The sequence below is a fragment of the Rousettus aegyptiacus genome, unplaced genomic scaffold (assembly GCF_014176215.1).
Source record: "Rousettus aegyptiacus isolate mRouAeg1 unplaced genomic scaffold, mRouAeg1.p scaffold_m13_p_6, whole genome shotgun sequence".
Taxonomy (NCBI): domain Eukaryota; kingdom Metazoa; phylum Chordata; class Mammalia; order Chiroptera; family Pteropodidae; genus Rousettus; species Rousettus aegyptiacus.
Genome location: NW_023416309.1, coordinates 34,332,282 through 34,358,887, shown reverse-complemented (window position 1 = coordinate 34,358,887; position 26,606 = coordinate 34,332,282).

Sequence of the window (26,606 nt, the reverse complement as noted above, 5' to 3'; positions counted from 1 at the left end):
AAACATAGGAAACCAAAAAAAAAAAAAAAATGGCGTAGATAGAGTCTCTGTCCATCCCTTTGGCAACCAAATCAAAGTTGTGATGGATACAAGGAACAGCAGCAAGGAAAAATCACCTCAGATCTAGATAAACAAGCCATACAAATAGAGAGGAATCCAAGAAAGCACACTGCAACAGCAGAAGATAGGACGGGGCAAGGACAAGGGGCAGCCCAGTCTCGAGCAGCTGAGTGAGACAGAGGCTGCAGCAGTGGCAGAAGCCTCTTAAAGGGGCCACATCACTGAGTGGATTTTCGCAGTGACTGACCTGATTACTCTGAGAACCAGTGCCAATTCAGCTGCACGCAAGGAGCACCAGAGACTTGCAGGGAGACATTATCAGAGTGAGAGCTGAGCTGAGACATGCTCTGTACAGAAGTGCCAACAGTATCCATTGTTTCCTGTTGAGCCCTCCCCCACACCAGAGCACAGGGCACAGAGCCACCATAGCCAAGACTTCATCAAACTGGATAACAGACATTGCTCTGCCCAGAGGATTCCCTGAAACCCTACTTCCCCCAACTTGTGTCCCCACCCAAGTCACAACCAGGTATATCCTCAGCAAGTCAAGTGCTCCTTGCTGAGCAGCACCTAGACTCACACTGGAGGCAGCTGGCCTTGGTTTCTGGCGTGGCCTTTTGAGACAACTATAAGCAAAGCATCTGTGGATTGCTTGCTGAATCTTAACAGGTAGCCCCAGAGGAGTAGAGGCTTGGGCTAAGTTTTGCCTACAGCTGAACCCCTCTCAGGATTGTGCCACTGGACAGACACTTGCTTTGCAAATCCACACTAAGACCGGGAGACTTAGGAGCTTTGCTTAGTACATAGAAACAGACACGGAAAGGCAGCCAAAATGAGAAGACAAAGAAGCAGAAGCCTTATGAGAGAACAGAACAGAGATCCAGATATAATGGAGTCAAGTAATCTAACACTTGTTATAAAGATACTCAATGAACTTTTGGGAAGCAAAGATAAAATCAACAAAGAGATAAAAAACATAAAAACAGAAATGGAAATCATAAAAGGGAACCAGTCTGAAATGAAGAACACATTATCTGAGATGAGAAGTATATTAAATGGAATAAACAGAGTGAATAAAGAAAAAAATCAAATACCCTATCTAGAGGATGGGAAAGCCAAGGACATACAAGCAGAATGGCAAGAGATAAGATGCCAAGACTATAAAAATAATTTAAGGAGTATATGGGAGACTATTAAGGGCCAGATATCCATCTGATCAGCATAACTAAAGAAAATCAAGATGTTGAATAGCTGTTGAAGAAATAATGATGGAAAGCTTCCCTAACTTAGTGAAGGAAATGGACATAAAACCCCAGGAAGCTCAGAGAATTCCAAAAATTAGGGATGCAAAGAGTTCCATACCAAGACACACCATAATTAAAATGCCAAAGTTTAAATACAAAGAAAGAATATTAAAAACAGCAAGAGAAAAACAAATAATTACTAATAAGGGAACACCATAAGACTGGCAGCTGATTTCTCAAAAGAAACTATGCAGGACAGAAGGGCTTGGCACAAAATATTCAACAGGATGAAGACCCAGGATCTACAACCAAAGATACTTTATCCAGCAAAGCTATCATTTAGAGTTGGACAGATAAAGAGCTTCCCAGACAAAAATAAGCTAAAGGAATTTATCACCACCAAGCCAGAATTACAGGAAATGTTAGAGGGACTTCTTTAAGAAGGAAAAATACAAAAGACTAACTTCAGATTAAAAAATACACACAGACTAAAAGAAAGGGAATGGAAAAAGATATTGCTTTGATGGACCTAGAAGGCATTTAAGTCAGACAGGGAAAGTTAAACACAATATGATTTCACTTATATGTGGAATCTAAAGAATAAAGAGAACAAACTAATCAAAAACAGACTCACAAATATAGTGGACAATTTGGTAATGGACAGAGGGGAGGGAGTTTGGGGGGCTGGGAGAATGGGTGAAGGGTTAAAGAAGTACAAATTAGTAGCTGATGGATGGTTATAGGCATAGGGAATATAGTTAGCATTAATACATTGGTTAGGTGGAGGGTCAAAGGAGGGAGGGAGCAATTGGGGGGATCATTTTACAAACTATATAGATGTCTAAAAACATCAATATACACATTTATATATAGATGTATACAACATACCGTATACTTGAAACTAATTAAAATAAAATAAAATAAAATAAAATAAAATAAAATAAAATAAAATAAAATAAAAAAGAGGAAATAGGACTGGATGCTACCTAGAATCCCTCTCTCTCCATCACTAGTATTGGCCTCTGTCTGGATAGTGCCTTCATTTTCTCTTACAGCTTCAACTCTGTAGCAAGAATCAAGGCTAGGAGTGGCAAAGAGAAGCTTTTGCTCTCCAAGAGCATAAGTCTGCTGCTGGCACATAAGCACCTTCTTCTTCTGAGCTGAGGGAGCCCTGCACCAGGGTGCAATGGCAGCATAGCACAGGTTTCAACTCTTGCTGGCCCCCATCTGGGTACCTGTATGCAGTGCACAAATTGCACAGCCATACACAATGACCCCATAAATGCACATTCTCCAGAAGTGGTGCCTTTTAATAAGCTTTAGCTAAGATGTTGATGTAATGGTGTTAAGAGTATGATGAAAGACTAAAGGGAAATAAAAGTCAGTTTTTTGAAACCATTCATAGTTAACCTTGGAAATCCAAAAGAAGAAAGCTCTCCTCTCCATCTCCCCCTTTTAAAAAGCAAACTTTTAATTTTGGGATCATTTTAGTATTAAGAAAAAGGTAGAGTTCTCACTTCATTAGGTGAGAACCTAGGGTGATTACTACAGAATTTAAAAGAAACCTTTCCCCCTCTGGAACTTTCAAAATGTATATGTTGGTTGACTTGATGGTATCTCACAAGTACCTTAGGCTCTGTTCACTTTTCATTTTTCTGCTCCTCAGTATATATAATTTTAATTGTTTTATTTTCAATTCACTGATTCTTTCGTCTGCTCAAATCTGCAGAACACCTCTAGGAATTTTTCAGTTATTCTACTTTTCAGCCCCAGAATTTCTATATGATTCTTTTTTATGATTTCTACCTCTTTATTGTTATTTTCATTGTATTTCTACATTGTTTACCTGGTTTCCTCTAGTTCTATGTGCATGGTTTCCTTTAGTTCTCTGAGCATATAGAAGACTCAATTTACTCAAAGTCCGATGTTCTTCATGGATGGTCTCTGTCAATTTATTTTTATCTTTTGAATAAGCCATACTGTCCTGTATGTTTGTATGATTTGTGATTTCTTGTTGAAATCTGTACATTTGAATATTATAATATGGTAACAGGAGATCAGATTCTCCTCCTTCCTCAAGGTTTGCTAGTCTTGATTGTTAAACACCACAGTTGCCCATTTGTTTAGTGACTTTCCAAACTTTTTTTTTTTTTTGCAAAGACTGTATTCCTTGTTTTTTATGGTCACTGAAGCCTCTGTTCCTTTAGATGTGTTTAGCTAGTGCTTAGAAAAAATTTTCCTTGATTCCAGGAGCTAAGAAAACAAAAAATAAATACTTTTTCTACTCTTTACACATTGGCTGTGTTGGGGCATTCTTTAACACTTAGCCAGGCCTCTTACCGCTCTGTCTTAGTCTTTACTAGCTGCTTGCACTGAATCGAGAGATCATCCAGAAATGAAAGCTTAAGGTCTTATTGGTTCTTTTCTGAGGATGTGTCCAGTCTTGGGTATGTGCGTGACTTTCTAAACTCCCCAGTATACATAGGCTATTGTGAATCTTCTAATTTCCCAAGGAAAGTCTCTCCCAGCTTTTCCTTTCAGGCTTTAGGCAGTCTGTTGTATGTCTAAACTATAATCTTTTGCCCCAAGCAACTGCAAGAGTTTTTGTCATTGTTGTTTACCTTACAATATTTTAAGCAGTGTTCACTACTTTTCTGCCCTGAGTAAGTTCAGAGTAGGCAAAATAGAGACACACCTTATATTGGTCCTTCATGTAGCCTCTGGCCAGGTTAGAACAGACAAACACAATGATTTACGAATAAGGTCTGCTCTGCTTCCTCTGGAACTAAGGCCAGAATTCCATATTAGGAACGCAGGCTGCTGTCTAAGACTGTCAATCTACCAGGGAGGAGTAAGTCAAGGGTAAGTAAAAATGCCACAGAGAGTTTCTACTACTTTTAAGTTGCCTTTTTCTTGATTCAGTATTTGCTTGTCGCTCTAAATTTTTTTACTATTTCCCCAAGTTCTGATGAAGGTGGTTTGACAGTTACTAAATTTTTTTTTCTATATTTCTGTGGAGGGATGAGTGTTGGGAGCTGCTTACATCATTTTGATAATGTCATCTTTTAGTAAGCATTTAAATTTTAAATTTTGAAATAATTTCAGACTTTCTAAAAGTTTCAAAAATAGTACAAAGAATTCCTGTATACTACTCCTGCAGCTTCCCAAAATGTTAATATCTCTTATGACTACAGAACAATTATCAAAACTCTCTCCCAGTCTGAGAGAGTTCTTGTCTTTCTTTGTCCTTCACAACCTTCACATTTTTGAAGGATACCATCTAGTCTTTTATAGAATGTCTCTCACCGACACTTCCTCATGCTTAAATTCCTCATGGTTAAAGTCAGGTATGCATTTTTTTTTTTAACATTATACCCTTCTCAATGCATCATATCAGAAATTATATGATGTTAATATTGCAAAGATAGTTTAGAGAATTCTCACCCACTTTCCCTAATGTTAGCATTTACATAATTGTGACATCTTTGTTAAAACTAAATAATTAACATTGGTACAATACTATTAACTAAACTATAGACTTTACATAGATTACTAGTTTTTCCACTGTCTTTTTTCTGTCCCCAAATACAATCCAAGACATCACATTGCATTTAGAAGAAGCTCCTTTTTGTGTGATTACTCCACCACTAACCCATAGCACAGGAGTCCCACCCCTTCCCTCTCCACATTAGAACCTCAATACACTGATAATATGGTCACCAATGGCTACCAAGTTTCACTTCTCACATCCCCAAACCACAAGAGAGGAACTGCCCCCATACTTTCTGTGGTTCACATTCAAAACTCCTAAAGAAGGATTTTGATTGGATTGACTTGTGACAAATGGCTTCCACTAGAACGACCAGATATGGCTGCGAGAGAAGGGTCTCATAACACATGGTTAATAAAGCAGAGTTGTTCCTACAGAAGGAAAATCATTGTAAACTGGGCAGTGATCTCAGTTAAAGTCACCACATTAATGACTGAATAATTTAAGTCATCATATTAGTAACCAATTAGCCCATTCACCTCATTTCACAGAGGAAGAAACTGAAGTCCAAAGAGGTAACTTTCCAAAGACCTAGAGCTAGTCCTTAGCAAAATGAAGGTTAAAACCAGGCCTCCTAATTCCCAGTCCTAGGCATTTATCTCTATGTCCCTAATACTACCTTGATTTTGGTATAAATCCCAAGAATCAAAGAATCTGAAATTAGAAACAATCTCAAAGTTTATCTAGATCTTACTGATGCATGATTTTCCCAGTGCACACAAGATGATCCCAGAGAAATGGAAGCTATTCCTGTTTATTTGTCTCCACTACTGGGATTTTGAAATAATTCACATTCATCAGGTTAGGATGTAAACTATTTTACTTAGCATAGAATTGGGTGGGGCAGTGTCAAAGGGAAGAAGGATGCCCATCCGCAGGTTTGTTAAACAACCTAGATTAGGACGATCTAATGAAGAAAATGAAGAGATCTGTATGTATCAACACAGGAAGCTGCTTCGTATATAGCATTACATGAAAAACCAAGTTCAAGTAAAAGATATGAATAGTGTAAACCAGTTTATGTTAGGGAACAGCAACTATCACCACACTAACAGGTCAATGGCAGATGGGATTACAGAATATTTTTTGTTTTCTTCAACATACCTCCTATAATGTTTGCATTTTTAAACAATGAGGATGAACTAAAAACATTTTGCTAAGTGAAAAAAGACAAAAGATCACATAGCATATGATTCCATTTGTATGAAATATCCAGAATACACAGATTCATAAAGACAGGAAGCAGATTAGGGATTGCCAGAGGCTGGTGTGAAGGAATATGGGAAGTGAGTGTTTAATAAATATGGGGTGAGGAAAACATTTTGGAAGTAGGTAAAGGTGATGGATGTACATTGTGAATGTACTAACTTCCACTGAATCATACATTTTTAAATGGTTAATTTATGTTATATGAATTTTGCCTCAATTAAAAAAATTTCTTTTCCTGAAGTGGGGAAATCTCAGTATTCACGTATACCCTACTATGAGCTTCGGGCAAATTGCTTATCTTTGCTACATCGGTTAGTTTGTAAATGACAAGAGTTGAAGTAGCTTGTCTCTAAAATCTATTCAGGTTTTAACACTGTGATTCTGGACACATTCAAATTGTAATTAATGCTAAGACTGTGCAAGCTATTTCTTTGGCAAATACATCACACTGTTGACCTAATACTAAGAGGAGAGAAGAGGTAAACCACTACTTTCAAAGATCATAAACGTACAGATACATTCAATCCCAATAATAAATGGCAAGTGATTACAGAAAAGGTGGGAGAAATAAAGTCAGAGGCATAAAAGAAGTAATCATAAGTAGCATATACTGAGTATCTTCCATAGGCCATATACTATGCTACATGCTTTATAAATATTATTTATGTTTTCAAAGGCAATTTTTAAAAGAAAAATGTGAAGCTCAGAAGGTAAGTAACTTGCCCAAAGGTCCACAACTAGTAACAGACAGAAGTGATATTGAAACTCAAGTCTATTTATACTCCAAAGTCCATGTTCCTTTCACTTATTTATGCTGCTTTAAAAAAAAAAAAAAAAAAAAAAAAAAAAAAAGGACTCAAGAAAAATGATCTGATGCTGTAGTCAAGAAAATGCAAAAGCAATGACCAAGAAGGAAGAAAGGAAACAATCAATAAAAATCCAGGATTATCCTTGTGCTTGAGAGTGAACCCTCTTTGGGCCAATTTCCATCCGGATCCTCTGATAAGCCTTCTGTATAGCTATGGCAAAGAGTTTTTTTGTTTTTCTTTGGCTTTTTTTTTTTTTTTTACCACAATCTGCTAAAAACAAACTTCTACTGAGTTTAAAGAATTGTATACTTATACTTCCATGAAGGAAGTCTAAAAATTATTGCATTGTGTATTAGTGACTGGATATTATTCTGTTCTTTCATTTTAACAAAGAAAGAAGTTAAAGAGAAAAAGAAGTAACCTCCAAAATAAATAAAGAAGAAATTTTAAAAATAATTAGAATTAGTTAAAAGAATAAGTGAGATTTGGAGGACAATATATTTAAACAAAGCAAGCGTATGATTTATTAAGATAAAGAACCAAAGGTACTACCAAGTAATTTGAACAAGTTGAAACTGTGAGGGAGAATGAGACCAACTATGGTTTTTCTAGCATGAGAAGTTACTTGATAAGGGATATTTAAAGTTTGAGAAGTAAGGGCAAAGCAATTCCCAGACCTGCACATGAAAAGGACACCAGACCACTTGCTGGTGAATAGTTACTTGGCAAAAATCAGGGAACAGCCCATGGACAAACTGGCTGGTGAATTTAGGGGGAATCATTGCAACATCTTCATATGGAGCTAAAGAAAGAAATGGAAAAGAGAAGGTGGTTAATGCCCCAGGAATGGCAGATTTATCCATAAGCCAGAAGAAAAATGCTTTAGAAACAAGATAGACCTAAAAACTCTCTTTAAGTGAACAAGCGTTCAAACCAAACTCAAGTAAGGAAGGAAAGCCTCAAATAGGGGAAACAGAAAAAGCAAACTGCATGCATAGAACCAAAGAGCCAGAAAAGACCACTGCATGTGATCAGACAGGCTTTTCATTGTTTAAGCCAGCCCAGTCAAAGGTAAGCAGATCTGAAATCTCATCAAGCTGCCTGCCTGTGGGGTTTCATTCTCCTGGAGCCTTTCCATATGGATTGGAAAGGAAGAAGTAAAACTATCTTTATTCACTGATGGCATGACCATGTATGTAGAAAAGCCCAAAGAATATACCAAAAAAGTCAATAAAACTAACAGCAAGGTCACAGGATACAAAGTCAACATACAAAAATTAATTGTATTTCTACATATTAGCAACAAAAAAATTAGAAATGAATTTTTAAGTCCATATGCAATAGCATTCAAAACATTAAATAACTAGGGATAAATTTAAATAACACTTGCCCAAGATTCCCTATGGTTAAAAGTAAAAATGAATACTTTCTTTAACCTAATAAACACTTGGGTTGGATATCACTGTGATGATTGCCTTAGTCATGAGGTAGGGGGGAACAGGAGGAGGGAAAAAGAGGGGAACTGACATTTGTTTGAACTTTCGTTTTGGGGTTGTTAAGTTAGGGAAACTTAGAATAGATCACGGAGGGATAAAGACCAGCCAAGTATATCTTGAATTCAGATTTCTATGTCCATACCCTTAGTTTTATCAAAATCCAGAGCCTTGGTACCTGGAAGATGCCAATGAGACTCTGAGAGTAGAGAAGATGAGTCTGAGGAGGTCCCTTAGTCTGATGAAAAGATACTTTTCCAGTTTTAAAGGTGTAACTAAGATCAGGTTTCTCTTATGTCTAACTAAAGCACCAATTCATGAGCAGCATGTAAAGCAAAAATAAACTATAACTGTTACCTCCCATTCTCTCTATGCCCAGTAAGGAGAGGAGGGAATGTCCTACCCCCAAAAGGGAAGAAGCTTCTCATTGTTTCAGTCAGGGCTCAGCATCCATTTTAAAAAGTAGATATTGTTATAGTTACCTGTGGGCCCCTGAGAAACCTATCTCCCTCTTCCCATCTGGGGAAGTCCAGAAATTCTGACAGCAGATCCCCCCATGGCCTAAGAGTGGCTACACAGACCACGTGTGGTCCTACTATCTCTGGCTTCCCAAAGGAAAAAGCCATGGGGTTATACTACTTTAGGGGCTAAGCAAGGTATTATGATTTGCTGAGAGTGGTCAGCTATTAAGGGGCTGAACTGCCTACACTCAAGTTATACATTGAGCCTTTAGAAATAAATCATTGAAAGCCAAGGACAGTCTTATAATTCAAGTATAGTATCTGCCCCTATATTTGAATTGTTGCATTATAATCAAGTTGCATTTGCCTGCTTCAATGAATTACAAAGACTAACAGAGAAAATCTTATTAAAAATGGCATGGGCACCTCAGTCTAGAGAGGGACAAATGACCCAATACTGACTGGCACATGGAACCTGGGTTGGGGAAGATGTCTTCAGGTGAACCAATAGGAAGAGTTTTCCTCCACGATCCAAAGAGAAGCTTGAGGATTTAGAGTAGGGGAGCTTTTGGGGGGCTTTGGAGATAGCTGTCTAGAATGTGATGACTGAAAGTTCGGTAGCCATCTTGAAACCACAAGCGGACAAGTTGAGTACAATACAGCGGAAAAAAGAATCTATACCAACATTGCTAAGCCACTGTCCAACCTTGGAGTACCCTGCCTCCAAATTGTGTTATAAAATATAGTAAAATGAATATAAACCACCTTTTAGTATTTTATAAATCCAGGCAAAAGCATCCCTAAATGTTCAAATTTACTACTAATAAGAAACACAAATTTATAATATTTTTTTGCCCATTAGATTTATAAAATTTGGTAATACAACAGTTAAGTGCTTGAGGAAACAGGACTTCTAAGATTTGGGGGTTGCTTGAAAATTAGCACACTGGTACACAATTTAGCAATGTTTATTGAATTTTTAAATGTGCATACCCTTTAACCCCAAAATTCTAAAGAAATATTCACACATGAGCACAAAGATGTTTGCACAAGGATGTTCAGTACTGCACCATCTGTTAATTTAAAAAAATCGAAAATAGTCCAAAGTCCACCAGTAAGGAATTGAGTAAATAAATTATAATCCACTCTACTGTGGAATAGCACAGTCATACAAAATAATGGGGTAAATCTGTGTATACTGACATTTGAATCTATTCATGATATACTGTTAAGGAAAATGTGCGAGTTTCAGAAGAGTAGTTATACATTCTGTTCTCGCTCTCTTTTTTTAAGTAAAATGTTTTTATACGCACTGAAATAAATCTAGAACAGTATATAACAAAGAATTCTCACTAGGAGGTTGTTATGAGGTCTTCAGTTTTAAACTTCATATATTTCTGTATTTAGGAATGTGTGTGTTTATCTGTATTTGTTGCTTTTGCACTTAGAAAAAAATTATTTTTAATTTCAACAATCTACAGAAAGGGCTGGTCTTTTCTTAGCATTCTCAATTATCCTAGAGGTTTATAGCCAAATATCTTAACTCTCTTCCAGAAAACATGGATCCCAAAAAGATCCAGCCTGGGAACCTATCTCCTGTGTAGGGAAAGCTTGAAGGTGAGGTGAGACTGGCCCTGTAACCATTAAGGGCATTAAGGGGAGTTGTGAGAGGCAGCGCCACAAGGAAAAAAAGTTAAAAAAAAAAAAAAAAAAAACAGCTAAATTGCTCAACCCAAGGAGCCAGGCAGAGAGGCAAAATTCACTGGATGGGAACCTCTGACACCAACCCAAAGTCAGGTGGCACTGACTAAGGCAGTGGTCCCCAACCTTTTTGGGACCAGGGACAGGTGCTCCTATGAGAATCTAATTCCTGATGACCTGAGGTGGAGTCAAGGCGGTGATGCCAGCACTGGGGAGTGGCTACAAATACAGACGAAGCTTCACTTGCTTTCCTGTCCACCGCTCACCTCCTGCTGTGAGGCCCAGTTCCTAACAGGCCATGGACCAGTATCGGTCCATGGCCCAGGGATTGGGGACCTTTGGACTAGAGGATAGTTGATGGCTCTGAAGCGATTCTCTGAACAACTGAGGCAAAGTGTGGCTCACAGGACATCTGCCACCTCAGAGGCTGGAAAGGGAACCATCAGTGAATAACCTGAGTATAAAGAAGCAGTAAAGCATTAGGCTTGTTTTAATTTCCTATTTAAAATAGTTTCAGATTTAAAAAAAAAAAATAGAAAAACATTTACTTTCCTAAAGTATAGTTTTTAGGTGTAACTTAATTTTTTTCCGGTCATAGGCCTGTGAAAATTTGCGTACTGCTTTGATGCAAATAAATTTTTTTTTTTTTTAAAGAGTGCCTCATTATATTCTATTGGCTCAAAGAGATTTTATAGAATCAAGCCCCATCCCTCCTCCTTTGACATCTGATTTTAGTATTTATATGAGCATCATATTGGAGAGTTGCTGCAAAATGGTACCCCCAAACCCATGAAGCATTGAGCTAGGAGGAAGAAGGTCCTTTCACCACTTCTATCCCCCGAAAGCTGTTTGTCTGAAGCCTCTGGGGCAGTCAGCCATTTCCCAGTGCAGTAGAGCTGAGTGAGAAGTCCTTTTTAGGCAAGGCATTAAAAGAAGTTGGCTGAGCAAATCTAAAAAACCTTGGTCAACAGGGCGGAGCCAGCCCTGGGGCAGAAGTATTACTTCACAGTTGCATTGGCTTCCTGTGGCTGCCAATAGTGGCACCATCTGGCAGCCAGACCACCGCAGAGAAGAGGGAACTCCAGGGAGAAGAAAATAGCGATGAGGCCCCAGAGGTGGAAGTGCAGCCTGAGAAACTTCAGCCAGCCTGAGACTGCTGTGGCAGCTCATCTTGCCACTCTGCAGAGCATGGTTTACAGCACCCCTCGGGCTTTACAATACTGATATCCCTCCTATGGAGAGCACAGCATGTTCCATACACACCTTTCACGTATTAATCCATCTCATTTATTCCATATCATAAGGCTATGGGACAGGAATTATTATTTTCTCAATTTTTCAGATGGGGAAACTTAAGCTCAGAGAGGTGAAATAACTTGCCCCAGGATGCACAACCAGGAAACAGAGGAGCCAGGATTCAAACTCCACATGACTAGCTCCAAAACCCAGACTATGACAGCAGCAATTGGCATTCTCAAGAGAAAATCAAGATGATGAGGTAAAGGTTAGTTAGTGCTGCCTTCGACTGACACTGTGGACTGGAGCAATCTTGTCTCCTCCCTTGTAGGTAGTATTTGGGGTTTTCGTTCCTTGCAAACAACCAGGCAAGTGACTGCAATTCTAAAAAGAGATAAATATAAAAACAAGAAGTGAAACACTGCAGACACCTGAAACTCGACCATTTCTGCAAGCTCGAGCTAGCGGAGCTGCCTCACAACAGAAATAGTTCTGTCCTGTTTAGATAGGCTTTGTTTTGCTACATGGCTGCATATGCAGTGAAGTGATATCAAGTCCTGAGGGTCCACTCCTTTGATGAGTTAAACACACAAAGGCCTACATTTTGATGTAATCTGATAGCATGTAGTTAAGTCCTAGACAAACTGCAACTGTGAGGAAGTGATAAACCCAACTTCCTGCACAAAGTTGCCTGTGATAACACTTTCCATGGACTGGAAGAAAAAAAAAAAGAGAGAGACATGATTGCTACAGAATTTAAAAGGAACTATTCTGTTCTTAATAAATAACCCCTTTTTCATGTAGTCCCAGCAACAGCTAACCAAATCTGATTGCAGTCAGGTGACTATGTAGTAATTTCACCCATGACTTAACTCTGACTTTTATTCATAGACAAAATCAATCACTTAAGATTCATTTGATTTTCTCCTTTAAGGATACTTTAGTTCAAACTCAAAATCTCAGGTATCTTCTTGGCCAGGAGAAGTTCCGTATAGTTTTCCAAGCACTCAAGACTGAGAGAATTGAGATTGCATTAACTGGCTCAATGGTATTCCCACTGAGTCAGTAAAGAGGTCGATTTGGTCTGAATAAACATACATGGGAACAGTTGCTAACTTACAGAAGGACCAATAAAGATTTCCACAATACCAAAACAGGGTCAAAGTGACATTTTCACTAAGTGTTCTCATAAGTTGTGTCATATATAAACAACCAATAAGAGCTGACTATGCTGGGAATTTTCTATGAATGCATTCGTTCGTTCACTAATTTAGCAAATATTTATTGAGTGCCTACTATGTCCTAGGAAATATGATAGTGAACGAAAGTAGAGGTAGCCCCCGATTCTTCTTTCCAGTCATTAGGGAGGCAGATATGGAAGTAAACATACAAATATATGTAAATCACAAGTTATATTGAGTTCTCTGACGAGAAAAGGGCACGGTGGCCTGATTTCAGTGTAGATGGGATGGTCAGCAAAGAGTTCCCTGATGATGTGATATTTAGGCCTAAATCATCTAAGGAACTCCAGCAGAGAAAACAGCCTACAGCAAGATCCTGAGTTGGAAAAGAGCTTGGTCCCTTCGAGGAAATAAAGGAAGGCTTGTGTGTCCAGAATAAATTAAACGGGGAAAGAGAGTGAGATATAAGCCTAGAAAGTACAGAGGTGTCAGGTCAGGTGGGGCCTTATAGGCCACGTAAAGGAGCCCGGCTTTACTCTGAGCATGCCAGGGAATGTTTCACTAACACTGCTTCCAGACTGTGTTCTAGGCAAGGATCTCAAAGAGAATGCAGCAGCCCTAACAACCTTTGAGGAAAAAATTGTGATAAAATTATTTTGTAATTAATCAATTTATTTTTTATTAGTTAATGTCACCACATATTTGACCCCTTTTACCATATCTACCTTCCCCCTCCCCCCTTCTCCTTTCCTCCTACCCTCTGGTGAGATAAAATTCTTACAAGAAATTTGGAGCATAAGGTAGTCCTCTAAGTTTGGCCAGTTCAGTCAAGTCACAAACTGGATGAGAAAAATCAGGATGATAAAAAATCAATAAGCAATTGCATCATGTCATTTTATTATTTTAATATGAATATAGAGTTGTGTGGTTCTTACATATAGATAGATTGGTCATATGGACCAGTTCTCTTGTTTTAAAAGGGCGGAACCTAAGGTCCAGAAATGGAGTCATGGGAGGGGAAAGTCACATCGTGGTGTTGAGAACCTCACCAGACTGTCACTAGAGACAGTGATCCTGGAAATCTGTACTTCCAAAGTATAAAACCAGTTTCAGGTTTTTCCTCTTCAGGTCTTCTTAATGTCTTAATTTCATTCCACAATCAAGTGATTTAAAAAGTTTTAAGGCACAGGTTAATAAAAGTCCTGTTTCCTCCTCTTGTACCTATATATATACAAGTCCTAACTCCTTGTGTCTCCGACAACCTATTCTATTTATGCCTCGCTGGCCCTAAACTCTAGGGATTTTGAAGTGTTTGGTATGATTAGAATTTGCTTTTCATTCTGAGGTTACTGGCAAGGAATCCTGGCTCCCTTCAAGTGAAGCTGGAGAACTCGTTGGTTTGAGACTGAATTAAGTTATTTGAAAAGGACAGCACCTCCAGAGTCAGTCAGACAGTGCCTATTGCTATTCTGATAGCTTTCCACTTGGGGCGGACTGCACTCCTGCCATGTGGTAGCTTTCTGATCTGGGTGGAATATCATTTAATTGGCCTCAGATAAAATCCTCTGCCTTTATTGGGCCACCACTTCCTTTCAGATGATACCTAAGGGTCTTGCATTTCTAATATTCTACATGTTCAAGACAAATCAAAAAGAGTTTGGAATCTCAATAGAAAATAGCCTTAACACCTGACTAGTAGGAAGGAAGGAAGGAAGGAAGGAAGGAAGGAAGGAAGGAAGGAAGGAAGGAAGGAAGGAAGGAAGGGAAGGAAAGGAAAGGAAAGGAAAGGAAGAAGGGAGGGAGAGAGGATGGAGAGAAAAAGAAGGAAAAAAATAGAGAGAAAAATTCATTAGTGAACAAACTAAGGAAGGAAAAGAGGGAAAAAGCTATGCTTTCCTAACCTCTTTGCAACCTTAATAGAAATATAACAAGTTTGAGTCATGAATAGTTATTGCTTATTTAGCTATTTAAACAGAGCCTAGTGGGGTATACTTAGGCATCCTTTGCAGACTTGACTCTGAAAGCGGAGCATGGCTTTTTGCGTCAGCAACTTCTGTTTAAGAAAGCAAATGATGTTTCAAGAAAAAAACTGTTTGAGTGATGACTTTTTTAATTTAAAATACTTCATATTGCAAGGATTTTGTGAGTTGCTGACATATATGAAAAGCACTTAGCCCAGAGCTTAGCACTTAGCAAGTGCTCACTAAATTATAATGCTATAATTCATACTAAAGAGAATTATTGGTCCAGGCATCAGAAAGTTTGAAATCTAGACCTATGAAGATTTATGTGATTTAGCAAGTGTCTCTGCCTCTCTGAGTCTATTTTCTAATTTGTAAAATTAGAATGGGTTAGGTTGAGTTAGGTGACATATGGGGGCTTTTCCAGAATGCATTCTCCAAGTTCATTTCTAAGTTGTTATTGCCTCTGGGTTTTAATTGAAAGTTAATACCATTTCAATGAAAAAAAGTGTACTTCTTACATTATACTATAAAGCACTTATGTAACTTCACAGAATGCTGCTCTTTTCTTCTACAGATTGGTAGATTTTGGAACATTAAAATTAAAGAGAAATAAATGGGATTAATAATTACCTAAAAGACCAATTGTAGAGGCAATTTTTGAGCAAATAACTGTCAAGTTAGGGAGTTTGGTCCTAATACTGCACTGTGATATTTGGAGGATTATCAGAGTTTGCTCAAGCTCTGCTGTCTCATAATCCTATCACAAAGTCTGCTGAAGACTCGTTACTTCCTAAATCTGGACTTCAAATACCCCTATGACACTGTCATTTCCCTGAGGACTTCTCCTCAGTTAAAATTGTTTTTACCTTCCCAAACTGAGTCAACACATCTGTTCTTACCTATCTTAAAAGCTTCATCAACTCAACAATTGTCCAAAAGGAAAAGGGAAAAAAAAAGCTATTGTGTGATGAAAAATTTTGGCAAATCTTATGAAAACACATTCTTAAAACATCTCTCATTTCTGAGAAACAAAGTAAAATGTATGAATTGTTTTTCATTTTATGACTAACAAAATGATTCATTGCTACAGTTAGGTATTTTGACCATATCTATATAAAACAAGTACGAACATTCAATTGAAAAAATAAAAATAACTCAATTAGAAAAATAAACACTGAGTACCTTCTGTCTATAAAGCATTAAACTTGGCCTCAAAAAAACTAGGCAAGCTGTCATGTGCAATCTTAAGCTATTTGAGAGTTAGTTGTAGCTTCTAGGTACTGGGAAGTTTCTTGACAACTAATCTGTGCTACTAGTGGCTACTAACCACTTGTAGCTATTGAGTACTTGAAATGTGGCTAGTCAACTTGAGATGTGCTGTGCATGTAAAATACACATTGGATGTAGAAGACTTAGAAAGAACAAAAAGAGAGAAGGTAAAATTCTCATTAATAATTTCATATTGATTATATATTGAAATGATAATATTTTGAATATATTGGGTTAAAATAAATTGTTGAAGTAAATTTATTTCTTTTCACTTTTTTAATGTGGCTATTAGAAAATCTAAAATTACATCTATAACTTGCATTTTTGGTACATATATTTCTTTGGGGGCACTGTTGCCTTAGAATCTTGGCTTACTGTTTATTCTAAGGCTTAGTTAGAATCTACCTAAGAATTCTTAGTCACAAACATCTTATTCTTATTTCAAAAAAGATTCTGTCTAGTTTGATATTTTAGGTTTGTAACTAGAAACTTAACTCCTAAAAGTATATCTGGAATGATAAATATTTATTTAAATGAAGAGGTGTTCATTTTAAATTTAGTGGGGAGAAAAAGGTTTAAAAAGAGTATATAAGACAAACATGCTCACCCTCATTCATAATTTAAAAAATATAATTAAGACAAAATATAGCAAATACTTAAAAGTTTCATAATAACCACTGTTGGTGCTGTTGAGAGGAAACAGGCATTTTCATATGTTATTTGTGAGAGCATAGCAATAGTTATCAAAATTTAAAGTGTACATAACCTTGGGAATTTACCCTATAGGTTATATTAGCACGTCTATGCAAAGATGTATTATAAAGATTTTGTAATAGCAAAAGACAGCAAATGATCTAAAGGTTCATAAATAGGGAACTACCTAAAAGATTCAATATACTGGAATTCATATACTGGAATACAATGCTGCCAAGAAAAATCATGACTGTCTCAATATTTGTAGTATTAGTAGCAGTAGTAGTAAGAATTACAATATTAAGAAATTATAAATGAAGAAGCACAGTATGAGACTTAATTATTTACTCAGAATTATCTGAGATTATGTGTTCTGCCATCAGATTAAATAAAAGTTTAAAATCATTAAGTCGAATTATAGGAAAAAAGTTATATTTTTCTTGATCATCTGAATTTTGCGGACTAAATTTTTATACTTGCTATATTTGTGTTTATAGAGGTCTTTCTGGACTCAAGATGGATTGAAGAGGTATAAGACTAGAAAGTATCTTATATAAGGGCCTGGCACACAATAAGCACTCAATAAATGCTTATTATCATCATTAATAATCGTAATAATTCAAGTTAAAAGAGATGCGAACTAAACCAACAAAGTGATAGCAAGGTGGGAAAAAGGAAAAAGAACCGTGTGATAGCTATGGAAGAAGGCGAATTGACAGGATGTGGTAACTGAAAGGGGTTAGAGATGAAAAGCTAGAGCAAGCCTTCAGGGTAATTTCCAGGGTATGCTAGAGGAGCCAGATGGGTGACAGAACCCATCTCTGATAAAGGAAACTCAGAAGGAGCAGCTTTGAAGAAAAGATAAATTGATTTGGGGACATAAGAAATTTAAGGAGATCTATGAATCTCTGAAAATGTCCACTGAGTAATTGGATCCATCCCTCCAGAACTCAGTAGAGGATTAGGTTAAGAGAAACACCTTTGGGTATCTGTCTCACTGGTAGAGTCATGGGTATGGATGAAGCTTCTCAGGGAGAGTTAAGGATGAGACCAAGGGAACACAATGCTTAGAAGTTGTTATAGGTTGAATTGTGTCCTCCTTCAAATTCATATGCTGGAGTCCTAACCCCCAGAACCTCAGAATATGACCTTATTTGGAACTAGGGTCATTACAGATGTAATTAGTTAAGTTAAGAAGAGGTCATTGGGGGAGAGGAGGCCAATTCAATATGACTGGTGTCCTTATAAAAAGAGGTAATTTAGACATAGAGGCATGCACACAGAGAAAATGCCACAAAACAGTGAAGGCAGAGATTAGGGTAACACTTTTAACAGTCAAGGAACCAACCTTGCCAACACCTTGACCTCCAACTTCATGCCCCCAGAACCATGAGACAGTAGATGTCTCATGTTTAAGACACCTGGTTTATAGCACTTTGTTATGACAGCCCTAGAGAATAAATACAAAAGGCAAACAGAATGAAAAGCTTCCCAATACCAAGCTGGTGAGGTCTGAGAAAGGAGGAAAAGAGGGACAAGTATGGTACCACCAAGACAAGGACAAGAAAGAATTTCAAAAGTCGTAGGCAACAAAATCAAATGTTTCTACGAGTTCAAGTAGGGGGACAGAAAAGGTGATCCCTGGCAAGGCAACAGAGAGGTCACGGGCAACCTTAGGAAGAGCAGTTTCAGTGGAGTATAAGAAATGGAAGCCCGATGGTAGTGGAGTGAAAAAAAAGTGAGGAATAAAAACGGACTTTTCAAAAGTTTGGGGAAGAAGAAAAGACGATAGAAAGAAAGTTAAAGAGAGATCAATGGGCCACATATTTTTTAATGGGAAATATTTGGTACGGCTGTTAGACAAGGACAACTAGCCAGTGGAGAGAGAAAGGCTGAAAGAAAAATAGAGATGATAGAGATGGAGGCAGAGGTAGAGGTAGAGATGAAGATGGAGATGAGAGTGAAAGAGAGAGAAGGAGAAGGGAAAGGAAGAAGAGGGGGGAATGAGAGACAGGTATGCTGGAGATGGAGCTAGAGATGAGACACAGAGAAAAGGGAGAAGAACTAGAAAAGGAAGAAGAGAGGAAAGAAGTAAAGGGGAAAAGATCTTGAGGACCACAGCGAAGGCACTCTGATGGCTAGGCTGGTGTGGTTGGAGATAGCCACATCACATTTCCAGACAGTAATGGCAGCAAGTTCAGGGCCAGGGTGTGGGGTCCACAACTGGAAATGGCAGTGGCAGCGGTGGAGAGACACACCGAGGCATCTTGCAATCAAGGGCGGCAGCAGCAGCGTCCTCACCAGCCTGATTTTTTAGCATGATGTTGACTGTGGCGCTGGCTGCTGCCATTGTTTCTGTTTTCTGAGCTGCTTCTCTAGCTTCTCTGGGGATTCTGGGAGTTGCCCACCGCCTTTGTAATCAATTCTTTTTCTGTTTCAATCAACCCGAGTCAGCCTCTGCTGCTTAAAACTTAGACTTTTGCCTAATTCAGTCATGCATGATGCTGAGCACTTTATAAGGATGAGCCTATTTCATCCTCTCAGCAAATGTGAAAGGTAGATTTATATTATCATCTCCATCTTCCCAATGTGGAAAGTGAGAGATAAAGAGCTTAAGTAATTTGCCCAATGTCACAAAGTTAGTACATAGGATAGCCATGCTCAAACCCACTTCTATTTGCCTCCAAAGCATTTAGCCATGGCACTCTACTGTCCTTTACTTAAGCAAGCTCTGTGGTTACCATAACCACATGCCCTCTATGCCATCCCTACTGTGCCATTTAGGACCTCCAGGATACTAAGGTAGAGTTAGGAGTGCAAGAGGTTTCCAGGGAGAGGGAGACACTGGTGAAAGACAAAGGAGGAGGCTGCGGGATTGCTCAGAGAGAGCCTGGGGTGACCATACAGATCTGACAAAGTCTGACAAAGTCTCAGCCACCCCAGTGTGGAACTTTGGAACACAAAAATTGCTCCTTTGAGAAATCCCATATTGGACAGAAACAGTTAGGCCTCCCTCACCATGCTCATTGGCTGGACGCTGCCTGGGAAGAGCACAGCTTCTGCTCCAAAGCCATAGTGGATGCCAGATGTGCTGCAATGGACTGGGCCCCTCCTCGCTGAAAGTCAGGCTGAGTGGCACACTTTCGTTACTGCTGCGCCTATCACTCGCCTTTTCTCTTAGAATACTGGAGATTTTAGAAGCCGTATTAAAGAACCCCGTTCTGCTCTCCCTCCATCATAATTCATGTGGGGTTTGTGTTCCTTTTAAAACCCACTCTGACCTGACTCTACCTCCTCTCACACACATCAGTGATCCCAACTCCTCAAAGAAATATAAAGTAGCTACTCCTCAAATAACAACAATAATAACAATAATAATACTATTAGGGGTCCCTATGTAAATATTCATTTATATTTCTAGTTCACTAGCAAAACTTAACTCTCAGGTACCTTTAAGACCTCATATCTCTTCTTTCAGTTTTGTGCCGATGCTTGAAGAAATCCCAGCAGCATGTATGTTGTGTGAATGGCCAGGTAACTTTTCCAAATGGCCCAACCATTTGCCAAAGGTACAACATAGTGGAATACATTAAGGTTGAATGAAGCCTCAAATTCCTTAGTGTGATGCTTGCCTTAATGCCACTGCCTCAGTGCTAGTGAATCTAAGTTTGGAAGAGAGAATAATCATCTTTCACAAACCTTGATTAAGTACCTACTACGTGTCAGACAGTGTACCAGGTACTGAAGTTATCATGGTTGTAGTGGTTTTAAAATGTCTGCCTACAAATTATGTTACAATTCTCCCTTCAGATCATAGAGCTTAACTCTCTTTCCCTTGAGTATGGGCCAGATTTAGTTGACTAATTTTAACAAATGGAATGTGGCAAAAGTGATGGTGTGACTTCTGAGACTAGATCATAAAAGCGATGCAGCTCCTCCTTGCTCTCTCTTGAATCCCTCCTTCTGGGGAAAATCAGCTGTCATATCATGAGGACCCTCAGTAGCTCCGTGGAAAGCTGCGTGTGTGAGGAACTGAGGCCTCCTGCCAACAGCCATATGAGGACGCTCTCTTAGAAGTGGATCCTCCAGCTTCAACCAAGCCGTCAGATGATACAGCCCTCGCAACAGCATTGGAGACCCTCGAGTCACAGCTCCCTCAGTCAAGCTGGTCTCAAATTTCTGACTCACAGAAACTATGAGATCATAAATGTCTATTATTGTTTTAAGCCACCAAGTTTTGGGATAATTTGTTACACAGTAATAGACAGAGTTGTAGGCAAGACAAGCTCCTCATTCTGGGAGCAGAAAATAACCTGTGAGTCAAGTCATGCCCAGCAAACCTGTACAAATGCTATGATTCCCCACCTACATGGAATGTGGAAAGGAGATTTATTATATCATTGTACTGACTGTGACTGTGGTATCAATCTGGAGTCTACTTTGTCACCCAAAGGTCTAGCTTGTCTTCATGCCATGATTCGTATAGAGACTGTGGCAAATGATGGTGGGCTCTGGAGTTGTAAGATCTAGTGGATTCACTCCAGTCAGAGTGAGTGTCATGGCTACTCAAACCCCACACAAACTATGGCAAAGGGAGAGCCTCACAGAGAAAGCTGGTCTGCAAAGAACTCAAGAGTGCTGAGAGAAGAAAAGGTAAGAGATCATGTGTCTCCAGGGAGAGACCCAGAGAGAGCCTGACAACTGTCTCTCTCTCTCTCTCTCTCTCTCTCTCTCTCTCTCTCTATATATATATATATATATATATATATATATATATATATAATATATATATGTATATATGTATATATACATGTGTATATATGTATGTGTGTATATATATACACATACATATATACACATGTATATATGTATATATATATGTGTGTATATATATATATTTTTTTTGATAAATCTCCTTTTCACTTGAGCTAACTTACTGAGAAGGTTCAGTCATTTTATTCAAACGAGCTCTGAGATACGTTGCTCCAGCCTCTGACCTGGTCTCCCCACCTCCAGTATCTGTCCTCTTCAGTGCACCCCACATAGGAAACCAGAGGAGTTGTCTTCAATCACTGCTTTATCATGTCACCCTCTCCTCCACATACACACAAACCTTAGTTAGGTCCCCACTCCTACAGGTAAAGTACCTTGGCCTGGCATTTACCACCCTCCTCAATCTGGCTCTAACTCACCTTTACATGAATTCTCTACTTATACTCCATCTCTAGATAAACTGAAAACCCTGAAGTTGCCCCCAGTGTGTCTTACTTTTTCAGCCTTCAAAGCTTTTGTCAAGTCATTCTCTCCAGCCGGACTACAAGGCCTTGCATCATCTGGCCCATTTATGTTTCCAGCCTACTTTTGAGCTATTCTTTATTGTCACAGGGGACTACTTTCAGTTCCTCAAAAGTGTCATGCTTTCTACAGTTTTGGGGTCTTTACACATGCTATTTCCTCTCAGTTTATCTATCACCTTTGTCTAATAAATTCCTGGTCATCCTTCTAGTCTCGGCTCAAACCTCAGCTGCTCAGAGAAGCCTCCCCAGACCAGATCCGGTCCCTCATTTATATGTTCTCATTGTTCCCTGTATTCCCTTTCATCGTATTTAGGTTGTTTTATAATTATATATTATTTGGGGGCAGAATTCATGCCTGTGTTGCTCACTATTTTATCTCTAGCATATAGATAGTATAGGAGCTGCTCAACAAAATTTGTTTAAAAAGGGAAGAAAGGAAAAAGCAAAAGAAGGAAAGAAGGAAGGAAGGAAGGAAGGAAGGAAGGAAGGAAGGAAGGAAGGAAGGAAGGAAGGAAGGAAGGAAAGAAGGAAGGAAGGAAGGAAAAAGGAAGGAAGGAAAGAAAAGATTTAAGTAATCACTGACAAAATTTGGATAGATCAACGCTTAGCAAAATATATTTAGGGCCAGGTGCATTTGATTGCCAATATCTTCAAGATTTGTTGTTTTCTTAAAGCCTAATATTTTCTTTTTTTAAAAATTTTACATTCGTATCAGTTAAGATTTCACTTGGCTGAAAGTAACTGACCATAGTGCTTGGTTAAGAGGTTTTATTTTTCTCTAATAACAGAATTTTGAGGTAGGGCTGAGGCAGCTGTTTTAAGGAAGTCAGCAAGGTCCCAGGCTCCTTCTAGCTTCTTTCTCTGCCACTCTCAGTGCCTGACTTTCTTCCTCAGAATTGAAATATGGGCTGCCGCCCCTCCAACATAGCATCCACACACCAGAAAGAAGGGGAAGATTAAAGGGCAAAATGCATGTGCCAACTAGACTCATCTCTCTTTATCCAGAAAACAATGGCTTTCCTGGAAGCCCCACACAGGAAACTTGTACCTATATCTTTTTGGCCAGACCTTTGTTGTGGCTGCTCTAGTTTCAGTGGAATCTAGGAAGGTGCATGCTCTTAAATGGGCACATTGCTACCCTAAACGCAGCCGGAGCTCTGTTAGTGAGGCGTAAGGGGAAATTGGAGATCAGGAGGCCAACCAGGAGTGTCTTCCACAACTACTGCTACAAATAACCAGAACAATTGGATTCTAAAGTTCTGACTCAGTCTCAGAAGCCTAGGTGGAAGTAATCTTTTTCAGGTTGAAATTTTGAGCAAAAAGATTCAGGCTTTGCATATATGGTGCTAAGCCATGGGGTGAAAAGTGGAAAATTCCATCAAATATACAGTTGTTTTATTTATATAATACTAAAAATGTTGCTTAAAACAGGTATACAGAATAATCTTTCCTCCACAAAATGTTATCTTTATCAATGTATACACTTGATTTTAAAAATCGACTTTTAAGAATGAATTCAGTCAAAATTTGAACCTGCAGTTAAAGCATGCTGCCCCTAAATAAGGCTCTTTCAGTCATGAGGTTTCATTCACACCCTTCATGGAGATATTTGTTCAGCTACCCATGGAGCAAGTGAGACTTTCCATGCACCCATTACACAAAAAAATGCAGAATAAGCATGTAGCCAATTCAGCAGAAGCCGAGAACTAGGAAATCAGAAGACTATGTAAGAATAAGAATACAAGGGATTCACAGAGTGATTGATCCCTTTCTAGATGCAATTTAGAATGAGGGAAGCAGAACAATTTGTGGGAAGAGGTTTCCTCAACAAGGAAATAATAAGTTTGATAACTCAGAGGCAAGGATAGATGAAGTATAGAACTTGGCAACAAAAATATAGCAAACAGGACATGCCTTCTCTGTAGGAGAATTTGTTTTTCAATTAGTGTCATTGCCTTTAATTAGTTCAATTCAATAAACATTTATTGACCATCATCTATGGGCCAGAAGTTCTGGGAAAGGCTGGAAGTCTTTCCTGCCTGGCCTGCAGGGGAGGAAAAAAAATATTATTGCTAGATAGAAGTCTGGAGAGTACATATCCTACTTCCCCATTTTAGAGATAAGGATATTAAGGTCCAGAAAAATGAAATGACTCCTCATTGTCACCAGTTAGTTAACAGAAAGCATGGCTAGATCCAGGGTCTTCAGAGTCTTGAATGCATTGATCAACCAAACAAAATCCTTAAGACCTGGGTGAAGCCCATCACCTTGAAAGAGAAGTTCCCCACTTTCAGAAGGGATGGAATTTTGTTAGTGCTGCTGATGTTTTGTTTCTTTTTTTTTTTTGACAACTGACTTACCATGTACAAAAGCATGCCTTTCAAAAATTATCTCTAATTCTCAGTCTTGCCATGTTATTTTTCTTCCCCACCATTGAGTATATACCATCTAAAACCTAGTTGAAAATTTTTCTCCATGAAACCTGGGTGAACCTATCCAAAGCTGATCACTCTACTCTGTCCCCTCTTTTTTCCCATACCTCTTCCTCTGGCTTCCCCCAACCATTTACCCTTCAGCACCTCCACACACAGGCACCAGGTTGATCTACATTTGTTAATTAACAGTCCCAAGGCGCGCTGATGTCATATCAGAGGCTATGTCTCTCAACTATCTTTGTAAGCTCCAAAAAAACAAAGACAGTATTTTACAGAAGCTAAAGGTTTGGAAAGATAAAAAACCTGGATTAAAGGGGAACTCTAATATTTACTGTGTGGTCTTTGGAAAATTATTTAACATTATTGACCCTCAGGCTGTTTGTGTGTATAAGGAAGAAAATGATACCTAAGAATGATGCAAGGATTCAATGAGATAATGCAACACAAAGTAATGAGTGGTATAAAGTCACACACGGGTATAAAATCAGGGTTCAATATATTTATTATCATCTTTTAATTTGTTTCCACTCTCCCTTCTCTCTATGAATGCCTAATCATTAGTCAGACCTGAGTTCACTTTCTAGTTCTTCCACTGACCAAGCTATATAATCTTGAGCAATTCCCATTACTTCTCTAAGGTTCCTGGAACAAGGCCTGACTTGTGGGCCACACCCAATATTCACCGAGTAAATAAAATACAGGCTCCTTATGAGTACCGCGAGAAAAATAAATCCCACCACAGCTGTTTTTTACAGGAGTTAAATGAAATTGTTTAAGCAAATTTTCCTACTATGCTCTAGTTCTTTTGCTTAATTAATAAACTGGTTATCTTGGAAGGGGGTGAATTTATTGGAAGTTAGCTCAAGAATCTTTAATTCGTGTGCTATTACTTATCTTCATATCTTTATTTCTTTCAATAGGGAAAGGTGCCGCGAGGATACATAACACCCCTCTTCTCCATCGGAGCTCTAGATCAGTTGAGAAAGAAGACAAAGGAATAATCAAATAGGGGCCAAAGTGTCCTCTTTACAGAGCTGATTTGGAGACTGGCTTATATGGAACAAGGAGCCTCCTCATACCAAACCCCAAAGTTAGGCAGATTCATACACTCTGGAGCAGTGGACCACTGAAGACATCCCCACCTCCACCCTACAGGGAAGATGTGCCCTGGAGGGACAGACCAAAATATGTCATCTCTACAGGCAGATTCCATCCCAAAGAGAGAATGGGAGAAAGAAGATAAGCCATGTGGGCCCCTTTTCTTTCGCACTCAGGTAACACATTCTGTCCTCCCAAGGGGAGAAATAAAGGTGGAACAGAGTATCTTGGGAAAACCCCTAATCTTGGAAATAAAAAGTAGGCAGGAAGTATTCTAAGCATTTCCTGTGTAACACACACTATATGCAAAATGGATTGTGTAAGCATTCTCTCACAATAATTTAGAAGGTACATCACATAGAAGCAGCCTCTTGGAGGCAGGCTGCCTGGTTTTTATTCCAGGCTCTGCAAATTACTCTGTGACCTTGAGTAAGTTATTTACCCTTCCTGGACCTCCATCTTGTCATCTATAAAATGCTGGTAAATGATAGTGCCTCTCTCACTGTGAGGAATAAATGAAAGAACATCTATAAAGTGCCTAAAATAGTCAAGAGTAATACAAAACAATGCGAGTTATTATTACTGGTAAATTTGTCTTATAAAAACTATGGGTCCTTAAATTAAAAGGTTATATAAAATGCCATGCTGGCCAGGAATTACGAACAAATGATCTTGCTTGAATCCAAAACAAAAACTACTTACAATGAAACCTGATCATACTTGTGATCATAGGACCATGAAAAACATCTTTCAGTATCACCAACTCCTGCCCCAACTCTCCACAGAGTTACATTCTTCATTCTATTAAACCGAAGTCTCTTTGATCCATCCCCCAACCCCATTACATACAACTTTCTTGTCTTAGTCCTTTTAAATTACTGTCCTCTCTTATGGACAGCTCTGAGG